This window comes from Nelumbo lutea, chromosome 4 (assembly GCF_056320005.1).
Source record: "Nelumbo lutea isolate HS-2025 chromosome 4, American lotus-T2T, whole genome shotgun sequence".
Classification (NCBI taxonomy): domain Eukaryota; kingdom Viridiplantae; phylum Streptophyta; class Magnoliopsida; order Proteales; family Nelumbonaceae; genus Nelumbo; species Nelumbo lutea.
In genome coordinates this window covers 16,116,797-16,131,947 of record NC_142687.1, presented here as the reverse complement: position 1 = coordinate 16,131,947, position 15,151 = coordinate 16,116,797, and positions in this window count along the sequence as shown.

Genomic DNA, 15,151 nt, shown 5'->3' with positions numbered 1-15,151 from the left:
AGAGAGAGAGAGAGAGAGAGAGAGAGAGAGAGAGAGAGAGAGAGAGAAACTAAAAACCCTTTTTTTTTTATTTTTCCAATCACCCAACATTAAAGGGCAATTTTAGTATAAGCTTTTTATTATGTCCAATGTGGATTAAGAGTCTCATGTTGGCAATAGCCACATAACCCTCCAATGACATGGCGAGGGTTTTTATAACTTGAAATGTAGATCCGTTTGTTAGAGTTTTGTTGGTTTGTGGACCAATTTGTAACCAAATTTTAAATGTACAACCGACTCTTTATATAATTTTCCCTAATTTAAAACTAATCCAAAAGCAATGCTATTTCTTATCTAAATGGTGGGTCAATGATCCAACTTTTCAAAAAAAATGCATGATGTCATAATTGAATAATAAATATTTAAGTTTATTTTAATCATATTGTTACTTTTTTGAATTTTCAAATTCTATCTTAACTAGGTATATCTAAAATTCAAGTAACTAATATGAAGAAAATTTTCTCACATGCAACACATGTGCTTAATTACTAGTGACTAAAAATGTATAAAAAACTATCAAAAAATAACGGAGAAATACATTGCAGTCCACTACAGAATTCTGAAATTACAATCCCCCATAGTCTACTAGTAGTCCCCCTATGCATCTTATATGTGGATTTGACATCAATCCATGGTTAGGATTCATCCCACCTATACAGTGGGGCTAAGAATTTTGAGGTGGGCTGAATAGTCATTCTCCCAAGAAATAAACAAAACCACTTATTTCATATGCATATATGATGGGTGTAATCGGTTCGGTTTAAAATCAGTTTACGAAGTCAAAACCCGCAACCAAACCGATAAATCAAGTTTTAAAATGAATAAAACCGAATCCAACCCAACCCATTTATAAACCGACAAACTCGGATTGAGTCGGGCTGGTTTGGTTGGTTTTACCATTTGTTGAACAACTCTAAATCTAGGAGGTCGAATCATGATCATTGATGTTTAATTTTTAATCCAACAATTACAACTTAATCAAGTATGATCAAGAAACATAATTTAAATTTTATGGCCATTAACCGTTGAAATAGTTAACTAGTAGTGAACAATCACTTAATTAAATTCATGAATATATAGAAAGCCTCTTCTCAAACACTTGGAAACATTTCAAGATGACTAGGGATGGCAATTTCTACCCTACCCGGTGGGTACCCACCCCTACCCTCCCTGACGAAGTGGCTTTTTTTTTTTTGCTTGAATAATGGGTTTTGGGGCAGGTATGGATTTTAGGATTCTATAACCCATATGGTACAGGTAGGGTATGGTATTAGGTTAAACCTGACCCTCCCCGACCCGCATATTGTTGGAAAGTATATAAACTTTATGTACCAAGTGTTGAATTTAATAATATTTTGAATTTTATATGAACGATAATTGATATTTATGTGTTTTCTACATGTCTTAATCAAATAATTAGAAATTTTATTGTTTATTTTTGTTATTTTACTTATTTATTGCTTATATATGACAAAAAATAATAGGAAATTAGATACAAGTTCTAAATCCAACCTACCCTACCCATGAATGGGGGGTAGGGCCGGGGAGGGTTTTGCATTTTTATGTGTGGATAGGGTTTAGGGATGGCAATTTCCCCCATAAAACTGGGGCCCCACCCCGCCCCAAACAGGGCGGGTTTTCCCCGACCCTAAACAAGGACGGGGCGGGGACAGGGAAAATAATTTCCCCCCGAATCGGGTACAAGGCAGGGATGTGTTTTGTATATAATTCTCCGAACTTGCCCCAAACCCAAAGGTAAATTAGTAAAATATCTCTAGGTTTAATACTGATATTTAAAATATCTCTAAGTTTTCCCTAAATTTTTAAAATCATAGGATCCCATAATTTTATTTTTGAGTTACTCCTAAAGTATTATAATTCAATTCTAAAATACCCCCAAATTCCTATATCCTATGTATAAATTTTCCATAAAATAGATAATTTTTAAGTAATTGCCTTGGAGCGGGAAAAATTCAGGAATTCCCCCGTCCCCGATGGGGAATGAATGCCCCACCCCGCCACTGGGGACGGGGCGGGTAAGAGGCAAGGTATCATGACTTCGGGGCAGGGACGGGGAGGGGGTGCCCCGCCCCATTGCCATTCCTAGTAAGGTTTAAATTCTCAAAATCAAACCCGCTATGGGTTTTGGGGCGGGTACGGGTTGGGAGGTAGGTAGAGTCTTGAATTTACTAAACCCTCCCTGAACCCGCCCCATTGCCCTCCCTAAAGATGACTTTCCATAATCTATAAAAAGGGTACAAGTCAGGATGTTTTGGCATAATTCATTCACATACACAAAGTCCACTTGCCTCTTTGAATCGAATTATTACTACTTGTAGAACATTTTCTTAGATATTCTTTAACTTTATTTGTTGCAAATTTTCATTCAATGCTTTGTTTTATCTTGGGAACAAATTTACCTCTAATCTAATAGCAAATTTAAACACCTAAGTGAAATAAATAACATTCTAAAGAATTGTCTTAGATATGCCTTAGCGCTTTGCTTCTATTTTTCTCTAACTGACATGTCCAATAGTCATTAAATGGTTATGTTATCTTAGCATAAGTTGTTAGGCCAACTTGTTGAGTGATTACGTCTAAAGTTGATAATTTATTGTAATTTTTTATTTATTATTTAGACATTCAATATATATCCACTATTTTTCAGCAATTTTTATTAAATTTGTTTTACATCGGTACCCCTCACTATTTGAATCCCGTCCCCCACTTGACAATTCGTAATTGTAACCCCAATTTTTATATTTCTATCTTATCTTTCTATATGTATATATGTATAATTTATTAGCAAAGGTAAATTACAAAAAAACTTCCCTTGAGTTTTTTGATAAACTTATCCCTTAGGTTTTGAACCTAATAAAAACCACCCTTGGAAAATGGTGACATGATGCATTAAATTTTTTAAAATACCATTTTTGTTCTTAAATTTTTATTTCCAAATTCCACGAATAACAATGAAAGATGGTCAAAACTTTGTGATGCCTACCTCTTCATCAAAAAATGACCAAGCCCACCACTAACATGTTATGATCTTTTGTGCTTTAAAAGCCCAAACCCCATGAAACCCACATTTCCTTGTAGACATGGATAGTGGCCATCTTCTATGATCCCTTCAACCTTGCTTAGAAAATCTTTAATTATAAATAACTAAAGTGAATGAGCCCCCTTGGAAGATCCTTCATAGTTATACTTTATTGTTTTCTTCACAACTCCAATATCTTAGTTTGTTCCTCTCCCAATGCCTTGAGCTCTTCTTTAAATTCTAACAATCCTCTCATATTTGTAACAAACCCACTGCATGTGCTTCCTTTACCTTCAACTTAACATGGCATATAAACCCCATTATAGGCCTAATATCAGAATTTGCAAGTCTTAAGCCACTAACAAGTGATGATGTGGAACCCAAAATCACTTTTGTATTGTTTCCAAAATTCATGGTCTAACACTATTTTTATTACCTCATTTCCCTTTTGCATCTTTTGCATCAAAGTAAGATTCAATGCAATAAAATTGGTTGCAAAGCAAGTGGCTCTAGAATGTACTATTTCATTCCAAGTAGGTATTTTTAACATTGATATACAAACTTTGTAATTTTAGATGCACGTCGAATCACATTTGCAATAAAATCTATTTTTCCAATTTCCTTCAACATCGAGTTCAAACAATGTACTGCACAAGGTGAATGATGAATCCATGAAAATTTTGCTTCCAACAATCTCCTTGCAGCTACATAATTTGTTGTATTATCAATGAATATTGAACACCATTATCAACTTTAACCATTTTATAATTTCTTTAAATAAAAGAAACAAATTCTATGCACTCTTAATTATCTAAGAAGTATTCATAGACTTCACAAATGTAGTTCCTTTAGGACAATAAACAACAAAAAAAAAAAAAAATCAATGTTCAATGACATATATCTGTCCAACCATCGGTCATTATAGTACAACTAAGTTCAGCTTGTTGATTAAGAAATTTGTTAACAAATACTTGAACTTTCTAAATCAAATCCTTCAACAAATTAGTCCTACAATTATAGTATGAAGGAGCTTTATACCATAGACCAATACTAGTAGTTGCATTCAATATAAGTTGAAAATATTTTGAATTCATAGCATTCAAGGGAATAAAATCATCATACATCCATTTCATAATTGTATGATCCACAAGATTAATTGTTCCCTTAAATGCCAATGCACTGTTAACCCCGAAGATGCTTGATGGTGCACTTCTTTTTTTCCCTTGATTACTTGTCTATGTAACAAATGAATGCAATTCCCTATAAACATCATCCTGACATTGTGGTTGTAGTATCATTAAAAAAATTCATGTTTTCCTTTTTACTTTTTTTTTCTTTCAATAATCCCATCCAATAACTGCTCCATTTTGTATTTGATATCACATGATAATTTATGGAAATTGCAACATCACCTTTTCTTGGGCAAGTTGTTGTTTCATCCTATGCCTCCCCTTTGAAAAATCTTTTGATAATAAAGACATATCATTGACGTTGCTTCATTAAAAGAATCTACACTAAGGAAAACATGATTCCATGCAAGATCAATTTTTGCTCTAACAATTGATGAAATAGACTCTTGTGATAGATTTGGATGAAATTGACTTGGAGTTGGGGTTTCTACCATCTCAATTCAACAAAAGAAGCACAAATAGCAATCAAACACCTTCAAACAAAAACAAAATATAAAATTTATTTATAGATTTGATCATTTGAATAATTAAATTGAAATTCATAAATATAGTCAATTATTTAATAAATAAAAAATTTGAAATATGAAATCATATATTTACTTCATCTTTTTTATTTGAAAGAATAAATTTAAATCATATGTGTGCTTGCCTTTTGAAATAATATATTATACTAGTAAGTTAATTATGAATTAATTTGCAATTTTGCATAATTTAACAAAGCATTTTCACATATTATATACTATACAGTTTGATATGCTCTTACAAAAATATAGAATTACAAAGCATTGGTGATGAAGGAAGATTTGGCCCGACCTCTCTATTACTTGACATGTGGCAGAAACAACAGCTCGGCAAAAGGGGCCAAGCCTAGGTGGGAACAAGGGGACACCAGCGGATTGAACTCCCTACAGGGGGCCCGAACTCACCCTTTGTAACAGCTTGGGATACACCTCGCCGAACTGGCCAACTTTGTAACAGCTCGGGATACACTTCGCCGAACTGACCCACTTTGTAGCAGCTCGGGATACACTTCGCCGAACTGACCCACTTTGTAACAGCTCGGGATACACTTCGCCGAACTGACCCACTTTGTAATAGCCCAGGATACACTTCGCCGAACTGACCCACTTTGTAACAGTTCGGGATACACCTCGCTGAACTGACCTGCCCTATAGATACCTCCGAGCTCAAGACCTCGCCTTGCTCAGCACTTCGCATCACCTTCTGGGCACCAAAACCAAACAATTCGTACCATGCCTGACACTAAGGAAGTCCGTGCCTGAGGGTGTCGCATCTGACTGACTTGGGATCTGACGTTTGGCGGCAGCACTCTAAACGACCACTTGCCACTGCCACTGACACCGCCATCTCCAGTTAGAAAGACGGTTAGGCAGTGACACCGCCATCTCCACAAGGGTAATCATACCCGACCTGACAAGGGCCTCGGGGCGAGTGCACGAAGTGATTATAAGAGCCCCCCGCCCCCCGACAAACGGGGTATGCAAACTTTGCGCTATCTGGTATTACCTAGCTTTTGAAGGATTCTAACTTGAGCTTCGGAGCCTCTACACCGGGTTCCCCCCGGAGCTTCCCCATCTCCTCCGTTTCAGGTTCCCTGCTACCCCGTTCAGAAGCAAGGCCGCGGACAACTAAGACCGGCCGGATCACGCTCCATCAATTGGCGCCGTCTGTGGGAATACGCTTTAAAAAGCCTCCCTCCAAACTTCGATAACCCCTTTTCTTCAAAAAACCCAACACTCATGGCCTCCTCCAGCAACACCAGACGTGGCACGGAGACAAACGCCACCGGGGAACAACTTCAAATCCCCGTGGTGTGCGTTGGACAGTTCACCATCCCCCTTTCGGTGGATGGGATCCCTAGCTTGAACGCGCCACAAGCAGTGGCACCCGTAAACCCTCCTACCACAAGCATCCCCTTTCCTCTCCGCATTGAGACAACCTTCACTGAACCGACTACCGTCCCCCTGGCAGCCAGCCAAAACCGGTTGGACGACCTGATGCAGTGCATGCGGGCAATGCAAGCCCAAATGCAACAGTTCCAGCAGCACCAGCTTCACCAGCACCAAGTACTGCACAACATCTCCTAGTATCACTATCAACAACAATTCCCCCAACTGCCATTGAACCAACCACTACTTCCACCTCGCCACCCCGCTCCGAGGCCGGTCAAGGCCTCCCCGCAGGATGGACGCCCCCACCAAGCGAAGGCCTCCCGGCCCCATAACCCCCCTAACAACCAGGCCTCGTCCCCAGGCCGAAGAGAGAAAAATGTCATCCCCGTCTCGCAACCTGCAGGCGGGTCGAGAACCTCGCCCGCGAGGTCGGCACCCCGGTGCTCCAAGCCCAAGCTCCCGCTCACCGAAAACCGATTCGGTGCCCTGGCGGCAGACTACCAGCATTCCGGGCCCATCGAGCTTGGTAACACGGAGGCCAGCAGTGCCAATACAAGGCCCGCTCAGCAGCGAAGGCACCGGCGAAGTCGCCGAACCGCCACCCGTGCCTTGTCGGAATTCAGAGGCAAAGACACGAGCTCGGACGAGGTAGGGGCTGCCCCGATTCTCTCGGTTCCTTCCCCCCTCGCATCAGAACTCCTGGCGGTCCCCTTACCCCGAGACTTCAAACTCCCACCTCTGGACAAGTATGACGGTCCTTCGACCCCAACGACCACGTTGACGCCTTTCAGTCCCAAATGCACCTCGCTAGGGCCAGCGAATCGTGCATGTGCGTGGCCTTTACCACCACCCTCAGGGGGGTAGCCCACACTTGGTATAGGAACCTGGCCCCCAGGTCGATAAAGTGCTGGGCCCAGTTCATGCAGGTCTTCACCGCACACTTCGTCACCAGCCAACGGTGCCCCAAAACAAAGAAAAGCATCTTCGGAGTAGTCCAAAGAGAAGGAGAATCCATCTGGGGCTACATCAAGCGATTCAACGAAGCATGCTTGCAGATACCGTGGTTGGACCCCGCAGTGCAGCTTGCAGCGGCCAAAAGAGGGTTGACGTACAAAGATTTCAAATGGAACATGGTGGCAAACCAGCCCACAACCGTGACCGAGTTCCTTAAGCTCGTAGATAAGTTCATGAGGACAGAGGAAGAAATCAACCAACGGACGGAAGGCGGGAACGAGAAAAGAAAGAGAGAAGGCGAGCTCTCCAAACCGGTGGACAGAAAAAACCCGACCCAGGAGCTGAAGCCGAACCAGTCGTTCCGAGATCCCCTAGCAGTTCGAACGGACTACACGCAGTTAAACACGAGGTGGATGGAGATCTTAATGACGATCAAAGACGCCCCGTACGTGAAGTGGCCACCTCGCCTAAAGGGAAATCCGAACGAGAGAAATAAGAATTTGTATTGTAGTTTCCATAGAGACCATGGTCATAGTACCGAGCAGTGTAATAACCTCCGGGACGAGATAGAGGGGCTCATCCGTCGCGGATACTTGAGAAACTTTGTACAACACAACAATAATAACAATAAGGCAGGTCGGCAAGGGGAGCACGAAAAGGATGCCCCCGAGTCTAGCAACAGACCTGCCGAACCGTTGCAGCGGCAGCCTTCGGAAGAGAGGCCAATTCGGGGAACCATCCATGTATTCGTGGGAGGTTTGGTGGTAGTGGGGTGTACCTCGGCAGCAGCCTGGACTTCAATTCGCGAAGCAGGCCTCGAAATAGGCCAAAGACCGAAGAATCAATCTTCTTCACGGAGGACGACGCACGAGGGGTCCACTACCCCCATGATGACGCTCTTGTCATTAAACTAAGGATCAGCGACTTCGAGGTCAGGCGCGTACTCGTAGATTTGGGTAGCTCAGCGAACATCCTCTTCAAATCAGCATTTGACCAGCTACAGTTACAGAGGAGCGAGCTGAAGCCCGCGAACACTCCCCTGGTGGGTTTCAGCGGAGAGGAAGTCAGGCCCCTTGGAAAAATAATCGTCCCTGTGGAAGACGGCACATGACCTTGTGCAGTCAGACTCAACCATGATTTCCTGGTAGTCGCGACCCCCTCCCCATACAATGCCATAATAGGGCGGCCGATCACGCATATCCTACGGGCGGCGGTCTCCACCTACTATTTGGCCATGAAGTTCCCTACGGACTTCGGTGTAGGGGTAGCGCGGGGCGACCAGCTCGAGTCCCGCAAGTGTTATGTTGTCGCCCTGAAGGGAAAAACCAAGGCAGTCGACGACCTCGAACTGGAGCGGCCTGCGGAGCAAGGTGAGGAACGAGCTTCGCCCACGGAGGAAACGATCACAATCCCGACTTCGGCTACGGACCCAGCTTGCACACTTCAGATTGGAGCTTCCATCGAGGATCCCCTACGAACCGAATTGGTGAGTTTTTTACTTCAAAATTTAGATATTTTTGTCTAGTCCACGGCCGACATGCCCGGCATTAGCCCCGGACTAATAACTCACAAACTTAATACTGACCCTGTAGTCATACCCGTTAGACAGAAGAAACGCAACTTAGCCCCAGAACGCTGGAGGGCGGTCGACAAGGAGGTCGAGAAGCTCATCGCAGCAAACTTCAAAAGGGAAGTCCATTACTCGAGCTGGGTGGCCAACCCGGTGTTGGTAAAAAAAGGTAAACGGCAAGTGGCGCATATGCGTCGACTACACTGACCTGAATCGAGCTTGCCCGAAAGATTGCTTCCCCCTCCCCAGAATTGACCGCCTAGTGGACGCGACCTCGGGAAACAAGTTGCTAAGCTTCCTGGACGCCTACTCAGGCTACAACCAAGTCAGGATGGACCCATCCGATGAGGAAAAAACCAGCTTCATAACCGAGTTCAGCTTGTATTGCTACAAGGTCATGCCCTTCGGACTAAAAAATGTCGGGGCGACTTTCCAAAGACTTGTAAATAGGCTATTTCGGCCCCTGATTGGCACGAAGATAGAGTGCTATGTAGACGACATGGTCGTCAAGACTCAGTTTTCACAAGAATTAATACAAGACTTAGACTCTGTCTTCCAAATCCTGCGTCAGTTTAGCATGAAATTGAACCCCAACAAATGTGTCTTCGGCATCACCTCGGGCAAGTTCTTATGATACATTGTCAATCGGCGCAGTATTGAGGCCAACCCGGACAAAATAAAAGCGATTCTAGATATGAGACCACCACGAAAAGTAAAAGAAGTTCAGAGGCTAAACGGCCGCATAGCCGCTCTAAGCCGCTTCATGTCCAAATCAGCAGACCACTGCCTACCTTTCTTCAAAGCAATCAAAGGCAAAGGGTTCGAGTGGACCCAGGACTGCCAGCTCACGTTCGACGAGCTAAAAGGTTACCTCGCTAGTGTGCCAACCTTAGCCCAGCCCGAGGTGGGCGAGGTCTTAAAACTGTACCTCTCGGCAAGCGACGAGGTGGTCAGTTCGGTACTAACAAAAGAAATAGACCGGGTCCAGTGACCCATCTATTATGTTAGTAAAATTTTGCAGGGAGCAGAGGCAAGGTACCCACAGATAGAAAAACTAGCATACGCCCTAGTGACAGCAGCTCGGAAACTCCGCCCATACTTCCAGGCTCACACCGTCATCGTCCTAACTGACAAACCTCTGAGACAAGTTTTACTCAAACCTGAGGTTTCCGATCGACTGACGAAATGGGCCATCAAACTCAGCGAGTACGACCTCCAGTACAAACCAAGAACCGCTATTAAGGCCCAAGCTTTGGCAGATTTTATCACCGAGTGCACTTTCATCCACGAAGCCCCACTGTTCGAGCCTGAGGTCCCCAGTTCGGGCGAACCTGGAGATCCCGAGCCCATAGAGTCCGAACCCCGTGAAGTAGCAGCCAGTGTGGCATCTCTCCTGGTCAGGCGAAGCGCGAACTAGGATGAGGAGCCCTGGATCCTTCACGTGGATGGTTCCTCGAACCGGCAAGGCAGCGGAGCTGGAATAGTCTTGTGCGGCTCGGGCGGCACAAAATTAGAATACACACTACACTTTGAGTTCGCAGCATCCAACAATGAGGCAGAGTATGAAGCACTGATCGCCGGGCTGGACCTAGCACGAAAGGTAAAGGCAAAACACTTGATCATCTGCAACGATTCTCCGCTCGTGGTCAACCAAGTTACAAGCGAGTACGAAGCACGCGAGCTCTCCATGATCGCATATTTGGCCAAAGTAAAAGAAGCCCTGCTCAACTTCCAGTCACACTTCATCAGGCAAATCCCGAGGTCAGAGAACACTGAGGCCGACGCTCTGTCCCGGTTAGCCAATACAAGTCACAACAACATGAGAACTGTTTACATAGAGGACTTACCTCGGCCTAGTATTCTCGGGGGGACAGAGGAGGTCGCTCCCGTCTTGGAGGCAAAGCCGAGCTGGATCGACCCACTCGCGAGCTTCTTGATAGATGGAACCCTCCCTGCAGAACGCAATGCGGCCAAGAGGGTGCAGCGCTAGGCGGCCAAATACGTCATAATAGACGAACGGTTATACCGACGGTCCTACACGCTCCCTTACTTGCGTTGCCTGCGACCTGCCGAAGCCGAGTTCGTACTTCGTGACACTCATGAAGGCCTATGCGGCGGACACTTGGGGGGCAGAGCACTCGCCCAAAAAGCACTTTGACAAGGATACTACTGGCCAACGATGAAGGCAGAAGCTGTCGAGCTCGTCAGAAAATGTGACAAGTGTCAGAAGCATGCCAATATCCACCATCAACCTGCCTCCGACCTCAAATACCTCGCCAGCCCATGGCCCTTTGCACAATGGGGCATCGACCTCCTGGGGCCATTCCCACCAGCAACAAGTGGAAGAAAATTCCTAGTTGTTGCAGTATATTACTTTACGAAGTGGATAGAAGCCGAACCTCTGGCAATTGTTACGGCTCGAAACATACAAAACTTCTTTTGGAAGAACATAGTATGTCGATTCGGGTTACCTCGGGTACTAATCTCCGACAACGGCAAGCAGTTCGATGATATCAAGTTCCAAGAGTGGTGCCAAAACATGGGGATTCGGCAAAACTTCACGTCAGTCGCGCACCCGCAGGCAAACGGTCAGACGGAAGTAATGAACAGAGCCATCCTGTGCGGACTGAAAGCACGTCTAGATCGAGCTAAGGGATTGTGGGCCGAAGAGATACCAAGTGTCTTATGGGCTCACCGAACTACCGAAAAAACCGCCATGGGAGAAACCCCCTTCAACCTCACCTACGGCACTGAAGCAGTGATCCCGACGGAAATCGAAGTACCAACATTTAGATTAGAAACATACGACGATCGGACGAACGGAGATGAGTTACGTACCAACCTCGACCTATTGGACGAGGTAAGGGACCTCGCACACATCCGAACAGCGGCATACCAGCAGCAGGTAGCTTGCTACTACAATAGCAGAGTAAAGCAACGAAGCTTCCGAGTCGGCAACCTGGTCCTTCGTAAGATTATGGCGCCCGAACCCGGCGTGGGCAAGCTCGGACCTAACTGAGAAGGGCCCTATAAAGTAAAAAGAGCGCTCGGGGGGGGGCATACGAACTCGAAACCTTGGAAGGCAAACAAGTACCTCGAGCGTGGAACATCGTGAACTTAAGGCGATACTACTTATAAACCACCAAGCGAAGTGGACGAAATCAGGTCCTATGTGCCACGATGCAAGCCAAGAGAAACCTCGGCGTAAACACACAAAGAAGTCGAGCATATTATCAGCTCGGCAAAAAACCAGTTCGCGGCAGAGCAGATCGCGGAAGTATAATAACCCGGACAAAGTGACCGACAAAGAATCAGTTCGGGGAAAAAGAACACGGGCAAAAAGACCATCTATTCCATTGTAAGAAACAGGAGTACATTGGCCATCAAAAAGGACTTACAAAAAAAAAAATTACATGCCCGGAGCCACCTCTTCGCCATCAGAAGGCACTTCAACAACACCTGAAGGCCCTACCTCTCCTTCAGAGTCCGGTTCGCCATCGGCAGCATTGTCCATCTCCTGAGTTATACGCGAAGTGGATATGGCACTTACATCGAGGTCGGGGTACGTATTCCGGATCATCCACCGGCTCAACTTGAACCCCCTCCTGTAAGAATCCACCATCAGATTGTCAAAACGCGGAGAGGCAATGTAGTCCTCAACTGCCTTCTTCTTGGTGTCTTCAATGCCTTGGGAAAAAATCTGTGTTCTCTCCCTGATGTCCTCCTGAAGATATTCGACCTGTTGCTGCAAATCCAACTTCAAGTCCGCCATATGCTTAACAACTACCCCCATGGCCTCGGCGTCATGCTGAGACCTCGCCTGCCTGGCCATCGCGACGCGAGCAGCCTCTTCAACAGCGTAAGAAGCCGCCTCAGCAGCCCGGGTATTTGCCTCAGCAGCACAGAAAGCTTCTTCAACAGCATGAGCGGCAGCCTCAGCAGCTCGCGCCTGTCGCGAGCTCCTCTCCACTTGGGCCGCCAAGGCATGAATTGAAGAATTCACCTACCAAAAGAAACAAGTGAGCAATAATAGCAGAAGCAACAGAATAAAAAAGGAAGACGGAATCTAACTTACCACCATGGCATGTGTTACGGCGCGGCAAGCGACTTGATTCAAGGGAAGATCGGTCCATGCCGCGACCTCCTCAGGGAAAGTAACGTCCCTACTCTTCTAAAGAGTGTAGTTCAACGTCAACACGCTCCTAAACTCCCCTTGAGCTCCCGAGCCCGAGGGCCCAGCCCGCGTATGAGCGGACCCGGAGTGAGCAGGAGCACTTGAGTATGCAGGAGCGCCCGTATGAGTGGTCTCGGCGTAAAGCGCCCCGACAGTTTCGTGCATCGGTGGAGTCACTTTGGGCTCCCTGGGCAGATCCTCCGGCACATGGTCTGGAACTTGGGGCTCCTCATCCAGGGGCAGCTTGGTACGAGTTCGCTTGGCGACCCGCTTCCTCCTCTTCATACCTTGGAACAAACGCCCCCCACGAGTTCTCTCCGCGTCCATCACACCTGCAGAAATGAGTTCGACATCAGAAAAAAATGAAAAGAACAGAGCAAGCAAGAAAACCGCATAGCTAAAAACCTACCCGAATTCAGGCTGGCCGCAATAAGCTTGGCCTCCGTTAAGTAGTGGTGGCACTTTAAACCTTGTCGTACCCATTGCCGGAGGCCCTTCACCGTCTCTTTATCGAGAGTCACGCCTAAATCAGGAGCAGCCTCACCCCACCCGGTCTGAAAGGGCCATCCTTGTGCACTTCGCACGCCAAAGTAGTCCCGCTTCCACGCCGGGACCTTATTAGGAAGATCATGTAGAAGCTTAAAACCCTGGTGAGGAGAAAGGTAATATGCCCGTCTCCCCCCAAGAAGAGAACCCGCCTGTCTCTTGAGCATCAAGATAGAGGAGAATATCTCTAAGTCCTAGGGGAAGTTCTGCTCGCAAAAAAGGGAAACTGTCTCCACCAGGTTCCGAATAGAGTTCGGATGAAGTTGGCCAATGGTGACACCAAAGTGGTTTATGACTTTGACGAGAAGGGGATGGAAAGGAAGTCGCAACCCCGCAGCGAGCTGCTCTCAAAAAATCACGATCTTGTCAGGACCGTGTTCCCAAGGAAAGCTACCCGAAGGAATAAAATATGTATACCCCCCAAGAAGGTTGTAAGACATAAGTATGGATTGAAGCCCTTCAGGCGTCATGGTCGAATGACCAAACCTGTCTAGCATCCAACCTCGGCGGGAGGTAGACGCCAAACTGCCCGAAGTGACTCGGCCTACTGGTTCATAGTCCTCAAGCTCCACCTCAGGATCATTGAGACAGTCGGGGGACACGGCTCGGTTGGTGGAACCTACGTCGGCCCTACTCGAAGAATCGTCTGAGCTATCAAAGCTAGACATTGGGGAAAAAGATGGATTCAGGAAAGTACTCACCGGAAAGTTTGAAGAACAAGCCAAAGAACCGTGAAGGCTATATAACCAGCCTTGACGCGAGCTGGAAAAGACTTGGACGCGAGCTGAAGGGTTGGACGCGAGCTCAGTAGACAAACCGCAGAAGTGACAAACTGACTGGGGTCCCCCACTATTTATAGCTACAATAACCAAGAATTGACCGTGCAGATCGAAGACGATCCGACGGCCCACGTTCTTACTGACCGCATGACCCTTAAGGTCAAAACGTGATTGGCGCACATCTTTCCGAAAAAAGTGAAACGTCAGCGCACGTCTTTTTGAAATCGACGTCGCTCCGACACGCGTCTTTTCGAAACTAGCGCGCCGTACGTCTCCCTGACAGTCGTCCGCACACGTACAACAATGAACAGTGGTGTGCCTTTTTGAAATGACCCGCTGTCACGTCCCAGCGGTGCGAATTGGTTTGAAATTTAAAACGCGCGCTGTCACAACCATCAGCATTCTTGAGTGAGCACATTTCCTGCCTTCTCGGAAACCGAAAGAACCCTAGCAAAAGCAACTCGCGCAGTGAAGATTCGAAGGGCGGGACAAATCCACCTGCTACCTCGTGAAACTCCCCGCACCATGGCAAGACCCCCGGCACAAGGAGTGGGGGACAATTGATGAAGGAAGATTTGGCCCGACCTCTCTATTACGTGACATGTGGCAGAAACAACAGCTCGGCAAAAGGGGCCAAGCCTAGGCGGGAACAAGGGGACACCAGCGGACTGAACTCCCTACGGGGGGCCCGAACTCACCCTTTGTAATAGCTCGGGATACACCTCACCGAACTGGCCAACTTTGTAACAGCTCGGGATACATTTTGCCGAACTGACCCACTTTGTAACAGCTCGGGATACACTTCGTCGAACTGACCCACTTTGTAACAGCTCAGGATACACTTCGCCGAACTGACCCACTTTGTAACAGCCCGGGATACACTTCGCCGAACTGACCCACTTTGTAACAGTTCGGGATACACCTCGCCGAACTGACCTGCCCTATA